The 12,047-nt window shown below is 38.9% G+C and overlaps 1 protein-coding gene and 1 long non-coding RNA gene across 2 annotated transcripts in view; both read right to left on the bottom strand.

The window, feature by feature from the left end:
* The window catches only part of frem2a (FRAS1 related extracellular matrix 2a), a 73,802-nt gene that overhangs the window by 30,104 nt on the left and 31,651 nt on the right, over positions 1 to 12,047 (bottom strand). The gene's annotated exons all lie outside the window — the stretch shown is intronic.
* Positions 1,970 to 3,954, bottom strand: LOC123963561. Its single transcript, XR_006823203.1, has 2 exons — positions 2,646 to 3,954; positions 1,970 to 2,524 (listed from the first exon to the last, which is right to left on the bottom strand). It is a non-coding gene; the product is annotated as an uncharacterized LOC123963561 (long non-coding RNA).

Raw genomic sequence — 12,047 nt, 5'->3', positions numbered from 1 at the left:
TCTAACACCTGGATATGTTTATTTGTGAACCATTCCAGTGTAGATTTTGCTTTATGTTTTGGATCATTGTCTTGTTGGAAGACAAATCTCCGTCCCAGTCTCAGGTCTTTTGCAGACTCCATCAGGTTTTCTTCCAGAATGGTAGAAAACCACTGACGGCAACGTTGCTCAGCACGATTGCTCTAAAAGTTGCTCCGTGTATCATCAGCTTAAGCGGGCTTGCCGGTTTTAGTATTTCTTTGCTGTTTGGTCTAATTATAGCAGTGATTCTTGAGATCTGGGACAAAACATGTCCACCAGATAAAACACAGTTTTTGGGTAAAACATTTACATAATATTATTCATAAATTTAACCAGAAAACTAACAGGACAATTTTAGCACACCCAGTTATTTATTTCACGTTTTATATATTTTTTTATTATAAATTATATAATATGTGTGTTGTGGGGACAGCCCAGCTGACGGTGAGTGTCCTGGTTTTACTTTTTTTTTTCTCTCACTTTATTTCACCCATTGTTTTGCTCTGCCTGCCTCCCTGTGTTCTCCTCCTCTCTCCCTCTGCTCCTGAGCCCAGCCAACTACCTGCACCTGCACCTCATCAGCCACCTCGTCAGCCTGCCACACCTGCCAGTAATCAACCTCATCCCAGCCTGTATTTCAACCCCCGGTTCTCCACACCATCCTCGCTTGATTGTCGTTGCTCCTTACCCGGTGCCACCTCTACGTCCAGGCTCTCGTGTTCCTTGTTTTTTCTCATTTTCCCTGCATTTTGTCGCTCCAGTCACTAACCCTGTCTTTCTGTCTGTTTTCCCTCCAAGGTTCACTCACCCTCGCCGTCCGTTCAGTCGGCTGGGCTCATCCTCCGGTCCTCACCTCTCGGGCTTCCTCCGCGGCGCCCTCCCGGCTCCTCCCTGCTCCTCGCCTCACCACCCGTGCCTCGCCTGCACCTCAGTCCTCCGTGCCCGCGTCCCCTAGCGCCCACCTCTCCTCCCTCACCTCTTCCCTAGCCCCCTCCGTGAACCCTCAATAAAACCTCCTTCCCTCTGAGTGTTGCGTTTGGGTCCTTTCTGTCCCGTCTCCTAACAATGTGACCAGTGCCTGTAAAAATCCTTGTCCGGAAGCAGGTGTCATTACATTACAATAGGTTAAAAAGAATTTAAAGTAATGCAAAATTAACCATTATATTTACTATTTGTTAGTAATTCAGTAAATATTTTAATAGGTATCAATAGTTACAATTTGAAATAGATTTAAATGTACTTTTTAGAAGATTTAACTTGTGTCCTAGATTTTTGTCAACCCCCTAAATAAAAAATATCAGGAATAATTGAAGGCTGCTAAAACTCTGAGGACCCCTTTATCACTTCCTTGTTCTTTCTAATGCTATGAGACCACTCTAGCTCTGGTAAGCTGTTTAGATTCTATATATTTCATACCTACTTGTTGATACCTTGCATGTCACAACCGTAGTGTGTCAACACCATAATTAATGTAATGCCAGATTTTGCATTGCCACAAAATAGCTTTATGTTTTGAATTGAATCTCATTTTCATAGCCTCTCAAGTACTCAATATTTAATAAGGTGTTGCTTATACTTATCCATCAGAAAAGTATACTGACTGCAAAATGAAATGCATTTCAGGCCATAATGGCTAGTGAGAAGCTATAGTGGAGGAATGAAAGAGAAGGAACAGGCAGTATCAAAAAAGAAGGTGAAAAAAATTGATTGCCAGCCTGAGCTGAAGGTGGAGTTCCTGAGAAAGGAAAGAGAAAGATTGAGAAATAGGGTGGAGGGGGGCAAAATAAAAAAACATTAGTAATTTGTAAGAGAAAAGAGATATAAGGGATGATTTTGGAAAAAGCACAGAAAGAGCCAAGCGACCTCAAGAACAAAGCACAGGAATGCCAGCATCTACAAGCAAAAAAAGTTGTGATATTTTACAATAAAAATAAATAATAAACTGGGATTAATTTACATGACCCTTTATTTAACTGACAAAAGTACAAAGGAAAGATTTTCAATAGTTTTACTGATCAATGTAACTGTATTTTGAAAATATAAACAAATGTGTGCAACACACACGCAAATAAATGTTGAGCCAGAGGCATGTTTACCATTGTGTTTCCTCACCTTTCCTCGAATAACAACTAATCGTTTGGAAAGTGAAGATACTAATTGTGCCAGTTTTATAATTGGAATTATTGTTATTTCCTGCTTGATACAAAAACTTCCGCTACTCAACAGTTTGTGGTCATCACTGTCTGTTTGTACTCTTAATGATGCGCCATACATTTTCAATAGGAGACAGATCTGAACTGGCAGCAGACCTTTAAAGAACACGCAATCTGTGTGTATGAAGCCACGTTGTTGTAGTCACTTTATTGACAGGCTTTTTGGAAAATATCCCAACTTTTCTGGAGATGGGGTTTGTAGTTTGTGTATAAGCTGCATATATATTGAAGAGGTTGAGGACTTTACAATGGGGTTATGTTCATGGACTACTGTCTAGTCCTTGTACTCCCTTGAGATTTTAATCCAAAAAAAGATTGGTTATATAATGTATTTTCTTCGCATCTTATAATGTTACAATATTTGTGAGAGTTCAATGATAATTTTGAATTAAATATTTTTCTGTTTCTTACAAGTTTGTCACCATCGTCAGTTTTGTGTCAACACCGTCGATGCCTTGTCAACTCTGTCAGATGGACTTTATGTTGTTTTTTAAAAAAAAAAAGATGATATGTTTTGTTCCATCAAGAATATTTGTCTATAACATTGTTGCATTTTCAAAGTTAATGTGTAATTTGAACACTTCTAAGTATCTCTGTTCATATTGGAGATTAAATGTTATATTGGTTAATACATAGAACCTAAACTGTAATTATTAAACAATGACAAATCTAACTTTTAAAAGGAGATATGATTAATTTAAAAACATGTGTATACAATTAAGAGAACCAAGAAACAGCTAAGAGTAAAAATATCTGTGATAAGGTCATTCAGAATAATTTTTTTGACATTTGTATGTTTCTGATGGTGTTGACGAAAATCTAGTTCTGATCCCGCAAACATTTGTCATTTATGACAAATTTAAAACTGGGAGGTTGTTCTAAAACATGGTTATATAGGCAAAGCCTCATTTAACAAAGATGTATACATGTTTTTTTTTAAATAGTCAAGATTTTTTTTTTTGAAAATCAAAACTTGTTTTGTCCCTGATCTCAAGGCATTTTGTTTTCGGTTTGTGTGTATTATTTTCAATCTTCTGCTATCATTTTGTTTGGTCTGAGTTATTTGATTTGATGCTTTGATTCATTTTGTGTGTGTGTTTTTGATTAACTCTTTTGCCACTGTGTATTTTAAATAGTATATTGTATTTTAAATTATTAGACCCATACTCCTATCTCATTCAATAATTCTTGCTACACAATGGTAACATCTGGAATAACCATTGCTCCCACCAGCAGCTAGCCAACATCCAGCCACCAGTTAAAACACTGCTCCTCTACCTACCAGCAGCCCGCCAAACATCCAGCAACCAGCCAAAAGATTGCTACCTCACCTATCACCAGCCAGCCAAGAACACTGCTCCTCCACCTATAGTAGCCAGCCAACATAAAGCAACAAGCCAAAAGACTGCTCCCGCACCTACCAGCAGCCAGCCAACATCCAGCAACCAGCCAAAATACTGCTCCTCCACCTGCCAACCAGCCAACATCTACTGTTGAGTTTTAAAAAGTTACAACAAACTTAATGTATTCCAGTGTTTTTCTTCAAATGTAAGAATGCAGGATTTTAGGCCAGGCAATTGCATTAGAATGTTGATTAAACCATTGTTTGTATCCTCTTTGTAATGTGAAGAAAACTGACACCTCTTTGTTTAGTGCCAGAAGGACTGTTTTGTTTTGACTGTTTCATTGACACTTAAGATGGGATGTCAACCATTTTTTAGACAAGCCCTGTTGTTCTCTATGATTAGTTTAGAGTAAAAGACTGTTTATTCCTGTAGATTGAAGTGGGGTTTCACATCTGGGATCGGCGCTCTTTTGTTTGACCAAAAGCAACATAGAACAGTAAGGTACACACTTCCTAATTGGGTGACGAAGAAGTTAACCAAACGACCAATGGCTATGGACCTAAGCCATTTGGAGGGAAATGGACCCGCCCACATACCTGGAGGATATTGACAATTTATTTTGTGAGAATCAGGACTGTAAGCTGTGGATCTGGGAGGAGAAGCAGCTTTTCAGTCCACTGCTGGAGGCGGCTTTAGCACAGTCTGTTAGGACTTGACTGAAAGCTGTAAATCTGAACGGAGGACCAACTTCAGTCCACTGCAGTGTTATTTGTTTGTTCTGTAATGCCATCTCTTTATTCACTAATTTTTGTAATTAAATCTTTTTGTTCATTTTCATTGGACTGAGCCTCTCCTATCTCAAAATCTGAAAAAACGCAACACTACCACCCAGTTAACACTACTCCTCTAACTACCAATAACTAGCCAACATCCAGCACCCAGCCACCACTACTCCTCCACCTGCCCACCAGCCAACACCACTGCTCCTCTACCTACCAACAACCAACCAGTATGATTCCTCACATATGGTATATTATAATAGGCATTTACAATTATTGCTGGCTAAAATAAGACCTTAAAAGTATTAAATTTCATTAACAAAGCATTAATTTTTTTTTCTTGTCCTTTCATAGAATTAACTAAATGCTGTCACGTCATAAATAAGTACTTTTTGTGTGTGTGACTTTAAAATTTACTCCGTTTGATGTGACTTGGATGTTATACAGCAGTACAGTGTAGCAGGTCTAAAGCTAGGTATAATTTTAATGAAAATTAATATTTCCGGGAATATTAATTCATGCCTCGAAACTAGGAGCACCACCTAAAGATTTGCTTGTCCGCCAAAGGCTTTAGGTCCTTGAGTATAGCCTGATAATTACACAAATTTCTGGTAATTCATTAGTTATTAATGGTTCAGTTATTTTGAAATCGTAAACTTTAGTCAATCAGTCAATCTCAAATCTGAGGGTGAGTTCTATGTACAGGGACTCTGGATTCTTAACAATACACACACAATATCACTGTGTTCAAGGTGAAATTTACTAACTAACAAAAGAGAGTACAACAGTGGGAGTAAATGTGGGAATATTCCAGGGACAACAGTCAACATGAAAACCAGAAGGTAATGAACAGAATATGTAAGGCTCGATAGAATTTCACTTTATATTGTAGAGAGAGAGGATTCTACGACTATGAGGGAACGAATGGTCGGAAATTACGTTGCAGATTTAGTTTGAATAATCTAGGGGTTTATTAACTGTAGATGAGGGCCAACTAGAGAACACCAACGAGTCACAGAGTGTAGTTTGTTTTGCCTTACTTTTGTCGCAATTCCCCTGTACCAATGGCTCACTGCCGGTTGACTTGTGCAGGTGGTTCTTGCCAGACACCCCAGTGGCGTCTTGAGTTGAGTTCGAACCGTTGGATTGGTCCCGGAGTGCTTTGCGGCGCTTGCAGCAACGGGCCGTCAGCCCCGGGCTTGCACTCTGAGTTCAATTTGTGTCGCTATAGCTCAGCGGAACACACTCCGGGCTCTGTCGTTGCAGCCGTGGCTTCGTTCATTCAAAGCAAGAAATGAACGGCTTCTGAGTTTCTGGTCCAAAGTTGCTCAGAACAATCGGATCATGTTAAAACAACAAAATCAAATAAAACTCATACATTCGCTGTAGATTCGCGAGGCCCCGGGAATATAGGCTATTTAATATTGCTGAGATTAAACAAGTCTGGGGAAAGTTTCATCCCAGGCAGCTCCAAACAAAAATCAAAATCAAATCTCCAGCTAAAAAAATTGGGGATTCAAGGGCAGTAGCTTTCTCAGCTCGTCTGAAGGAAATTTAAAGTATGAAACGGAAAAAAAAGTTAACGAGAGTGTAATTATGTTTAGTTTCAAGAGTTTTTTTTTAGAAAAGAGAGTGAGACAAAAGACAACAAGGCCTTTTATCTACCTCCTTTAGGACTTGGTGACGTCAATTTGGGGAGTGGGTTTCTCTGGGGGAAGTTACCCCAAAAGTGTTACCTTTTTACTGGGATAAAGAAAATATATATAAAAAAATATATACGTTGCGCGTATTTTCATTTCATCTCTCTCTCCACAATATTGACATTTGAAAAATACTCAGTTCTAAACATTCGGATAAAGACAAGCAAAATAAGACTAAACACTAGAGGGTTAAAGTTATAATGGTTATAAAAAAAAGTAACAAAGCTTACTTACATGTTTGATGGTTACCGGTTTTAACTCAAGAGACAATTAAGATGTAATCGTTTGTACAATTACATGGTGATTGGTACTTGGCATTCATTGTCGGTGTAAGCCCAGTTTTAAACACTTGTGTTATACCTTTCCTGTCCCCTTGGTGGAGCTCGGGTCGCATGAGAAAACAGTAGACATTCAACTGTTAGATTTACCACTTTAAACTGGGAAGCTGGCGTGGGAATGAATGTTTTAGTACAAAATTGTATATGAAACATTGATTACTGACACTGATTACTAGGGAATAACAGGGAGGAATTAAGACAAAACAAAAAGAGAACTCTTCAAGATTATTTTCTTATGGTTCTGCTAGTTTTCAACATCACTAAAAGGATAACAACGGGTTCATTTACTAAACTCAGAGGTAAACGCCACTACTCACTTAGCAAGGTTATTATTTAAACAGAACAAACACTTAATTGTATACACCAGTTTATAATGGAACCTTTGTTGATATGTCGGTGTTCAGCTTTGCACTCGGTACTGTGGCGTGTTTGCGGTGCACGAGCTCTGACGTCCAATCTCTGGCACGAATCAGTCAGTTGTTAGGAAAGAAAACGAAATGTCTCTGACATGCTACTAACAAGCTAACGTTAGCTTGTTGACTCAGAATGGGCCAGTGTCTGAAGTTCAGAAGGCCAGTTGGCAAGTTGGTTGACGAGGCTGAGGGCGGTGGCGCAGAGGTTTGCACAACAAGCAGAGAATTGTGCGAGTCAGTCACACTATGGCGAGCGCTAATGGAACAACGGAGCTGAAAGACCTGCCTACAGGTTACTGGTCAGTGAACGTTACAACAGCAACAGAGAGACAGTTGTGTATGAGACGAGGACCGTGTCTGTGTGTCGGCGTTGCGCCACTGTTGTAGGGAAACGTTATGTGAATGAAAAATCCAACATGCTAACGCACATTAAACTACATCACCCAGATGCGCCGATCACCGGGATGAGGAAAAAACAAATCAGAGCCTAACTCCATATCCCTGCTGCTTTCAAGCCAATAATACTTTATTTCAAGTAGCCTTTAGATGCAAAAACAGAACAAGATGAATAATCACTGAAGCTATTGGCATTTACATTATGGCATATTATATTAAATTACATTACTTTTTCTATCCAAGGTGTAACTAATTGTAACAACTCATACTGCAGAATTTATTTTGCATTTATTTATTTCACACCATAAGAGTTCTTACTGCAACAAATATTGTAGTCATTTCATAGGTGTCATTTACACTGGGGATGCTGGGGACATGTCTCAATCGCTTTTCTTCAAAACATTTGTTAAATATGTTCTGAAAATGGCTTGCAACAAGAAATGTTAAAAAAAACCTAATCAAAATCCTTTGAGAAAGGTTTATTTGCACAATAAGAAATCATGCAATGTAAATATAGAAAATACAAATGCGCATTGTCCAAAAAAAGTTACTTAAGCTAAAAAACAAGCTGCTGATTACTGTTTGAAATGTCGCCTGAATTTTATGCTTCATTTCACATAAATAAATTCTACCATAAGTTGGTGCAGAAAATGTCTCCAGAGTGCAGGAAATTAAGTGTTTAATGCTCAAATATTTTCTAGTGGACAACCCCCAGCCCCCTCATTTTTATATTTCAGTATTGAATATTTCATCAAAATAGTGCTAATGCTTTCAAGTCTGTCAAACCCAGCACTAATAGATTTAATTAAAATTAAATACCACCTCCCATCCCACCCAAAAAAGTAACGTTTTGAAGTATGTTATTCTGATTACACAAGTTTGGATAAAATGGCATTACGGGAACGTATTTTAAAATAAATGAATAGTCTGTTCCTGTTTATATTGTGTGTTGCTGACCTTATTAGTTTCCAGTATCATAATTTGTTTGTTAAATTGTTACCTGTTCAAGTCCCGAAAATCTGCTAATTTGGTGGAGAAATCCACTAGCATGCTTTAATGAACATGTCAACTTGATTCAATTGTGTCTATAATTTATAACGTATAATTTTGGCTCGCTAAAAACAGGCTTAAAACAAAATCTAGCCTACTTACTGGAAAACAGCTGACTCCTAATAAGCTTGTTCAACAGTGCCTGGATAGGAGTTGCTCTAGCCTGACTGACAGGTTGCCATGGTAATAACTTTTCACTCATGAGGTAGTCCCGCCCTAAAGCATATGCAGCTTTGTCTATTTTCCTCTAAATTGGGCCGTAATTTACTAAATGAATATCATGTTGTATTAAAGAAGACTTGAAACTAAAGATTGAGACCATAAAGTCATTATGAAAGTGTTTACCAAGGTAATAAATCAGCTGAGAAGTAGGGCCAGTTTACCAATTATATCTAATGGAACCGGAATTCTTTTTGCAACCAGAGGAGTCGCCCCCTTCTGGCCGTTAGATAGAATGCAGGTTTAAGTTATTTCCGGGTGGCCTCAATTTTGAGACGCGGAGGTTCCCGCTTGGCTACAGCAAAACTTTGAGATGTTGAACTCGTTCTGCATGAATGATTATTGATGGAGTTAGTACTTAAAGGTTCAGTGTGTAATATTTCTGCGGCTCTATTGACAGAAATCCAGTATAAGATCCATAACTATGTTTTCAGTGGTGTATAAAGACCTTACATAATGAACCATTATGTTTTTATTACCTTAGAATGAGACATTTATATCTACATAACCGCGGGCATCCCCTTCTATGGAGGTCGCTGTATTTTGTCGTCATTTTTCTACTGTAGCCGTCAACGAACAAACAGCGCTACAGAGCGTGTTTCGCCATCACGGCGTTCTTCTTCTGCTTGTGTAATTCCGGTAGTGTAGACGCCCGTCACTACATTGAATACGTACAAAGAAGGAGGAGAGGGACTAATAATAATAGTAATATACAGTCTCTGAGTAGTCTTCTGGTTTATTAGAAGTAAGATTAGAAGTGACATTTGGACAACTGAAGGAGCACATAAGTGTAATTTAGCACGAGAGCCGACAGCCAGATGGAGTCGGGACAGACAGCTGATGGGAGAAATCATGGATTTTGTGGATTTTCCCAGATGGAACTCTATAACGTTAACGTGGGACAGATGTTATCAAAGCGGGGCTGAAGCTGTCTGTTTTCTGCTGGACAGGTAATTAACTTTGTTTGTCAGACTTTAGCAATGCAAATGAAAACTGTTGTTTGATAGCTTTAGCTAGAAGCTCATAATCACAGAGAGCTGTGACATGTTTCCCCTGTCAGTGGTGTGAAATATGGATTAATTTCATGGCACCTACTTATTCTCCAGCCTGTGGTTTGGCTTTGCTGGTGTTCTGTCGATTTATGCTACCTATCGAGATGTGCTACTTAGCGGTTCTGCGCATGCGTATGACCCACAAGCGTAGTTTGTTTCCACACCCATAAATCTGTGCAACCTTGCTGTTGGGAATGCCGTTGAGAAAGTAGCTGATCATCAGTAACATAAAAAACAAAAATTCATTATCTATCTATATAAGTCTATCAGAATATGCTACCTCTGATATCTTAAATACAGATGGCATAATATAGTATTTCAACATGCTCCCCATCTCCATACAGTACACATGGAGTGAGTAGTGGTGCAATATAAAATGATTCTGTAATGGGAGCATTATTTGATAGGGGATATTAATCTATCAGAATACTCTACCCCTGAAATGATGTTATAATATAATCTAAAAACAGAATATGTGATAATACTGTGAGAGTTATAACTTTATAGGATTGGAAAAGGGAACACATAAGGTAGCATTTTATGATAGGGCAGAGCGACTCGATAGACTCTGCTGTCGATTTGCGCTACGGTAGCACTTTTCGACAAAGCAGCATAGATCGTCAGAACACAAGTTACTAAGCGAGACAATCAGCTGATCAGTAATGTTAATTGGCAATAAAACCGTAAAGTTAGTTTAGAGCATGGAAGCATCAGCCAGCTAAACTTTTACTGACTGGTAGAAAAACATTCATTGTTAGTTGGATTGGTTTATTCTCCAGCGCTGTGCTTTGGCTTGTGGTGTTATGTTAGTTGGATTAATTTCATGTAGTTACTCTCTCTCTCTCTCTCCAGCACATCGAAACTCAGATCAGCCAGCTAAACTTTGAAAAAATATGTAGTTGGATTGTCATTTCATGTAGTTCTTCTCCTGCGCTTTGTTATGGCTTTGTTACGTGGACAGAAATGTGGCGTTACCTTCCTGAGACAAACTGCTGATGAATATTATTGGTAATGAAACGGTAACAAGGGAAGCTCAGCAGCTAAACTTCACATTTTACTGCCCTGGTGGAAAACATGTATTTCTTTTTACTGCTAATGGTGATAACAAGACCGAGTGCCTATCAAGTGACCAATAATAAATACTTTCCGAATTTGCATTAAAAAACGTTATTGGATATTGCATCCCACTGTGCACTGTTGGACCGTGACTTTAAATTACCCTTTTTAAACTATGTGTAGTCCTTGGTCCTGCGTGTTCTTTAATGAAGCAATAGGAGAAGGCGTTTTTGGTCAAAAGTAATCAGTTTTATTACAAGTAAATAGTAAAAACAAGCTGGGTCAGTTCATGAAGTCTGACTCGCTATCTCTCCCTAACCCAGTATACATCGTCAAGTCATACAACAAAAGTGTAGGTCAGTGCATGATTGGCCCACGTCCTCGGACCCCAGTGTTGCGTCCTCCGACTCCACGAATCACCATGCTGTTGCTGGGCAGATTACGAGTGTAGTCCCTGAAATGAGATATCTTGGAGAACAGATCTTTTGTGTTACATTCCAGACCACCCATGTCCCTGTTTTCCACGTATTTTAAAATAAATTAATAGTCTGTTCCTGTTTATATTGTGTGTTGCTGACCTTTCATTTCATCCATCCATCCATCCGTCGTCAACCGCTTACCCTGCACATAGGGTCGCGGGGGTCTGGAGCCAATCCCAGCTGTCATCGGGCAAAAGCTGGGGTACACCCTGGACAGGTCACCAATCCACACATAGACAAACAACCACTCGCACCTAAGGACAATTTAGGGTCACCAATCAACCTAGTCTGCATGTCTTTGGACGATGGGCGATGGTAACGACTTGTTAATCACATAGTAGTCCTGCCCTAAAGCATATGCTGCTTTATTGTCTATTTTCCTCTAAATTGGGCCGTAATTTACTAAATGAACATCATGTTCATTTAGAAGACTTAAACTAAAGACTGAGACCATAAAGTCATTATGAAAGTGTTTACCAAAGTAATAAATCAGCTGAGAAGTAGGGCCAGTTTACTAGTTATATCTAATGGAACCGGACCAGAGGAGTCGCCCCCTGCTGGCCGTTAGACAAGTCCTTTGTCTGATGCAATAAGGAGGTTGTAATTTTCACCAGTGCTGTCTCTGTGCTATGATGAACTCTAAATCCTGACTGAAAATCATCAAATAAACTATTGCTCTGTAGAAAGTCACACAGCTGTTTAGCAACTGCTTTCTCCAGGATCTTAGAGAGAAATGGAAGGTTAGATATAGGTCTATAGTTGGCTAAAACATCCGGATCAAGTTTGGGCTTTTTCAGAAGAGGTTTAATTACAGCTACTTTAAAGTACTGTGGTACATAGCCTGTTGATAGAGATAGATTGATCATATCTAGTATAGAAGTGCTGACTAGGGGTAAAACTTCTTTAAGCAGCCTAGTCGGGATGGGGTCTAAGAGGCAGGTTGATGGTTTAGATGAAGAAATTATTGAAGTTAGTTGGTAAAGAT

This window comes from Micropterus dolomieu, linkage group LG23 (assembly GCF_021292245.1).
Source record: "Micropterus dolomieu isolate WLL.071019.BEF.003 ecotype Adirondacks linkage group LG23, ASM2129224v1, whole genome shotgun sequence".
In the NCBI taxonomy this organism is placed as follows: domain Eukaryota; kingdom Metazoa; phylum Chordata; class Actinopteri; order Centrarchiformes; family Centrarchidae; genus Micropterus; species Micropterus dolomieu.
This window is presented reverse-complemented; position numbering and strand designations above follow the sequence as displayed.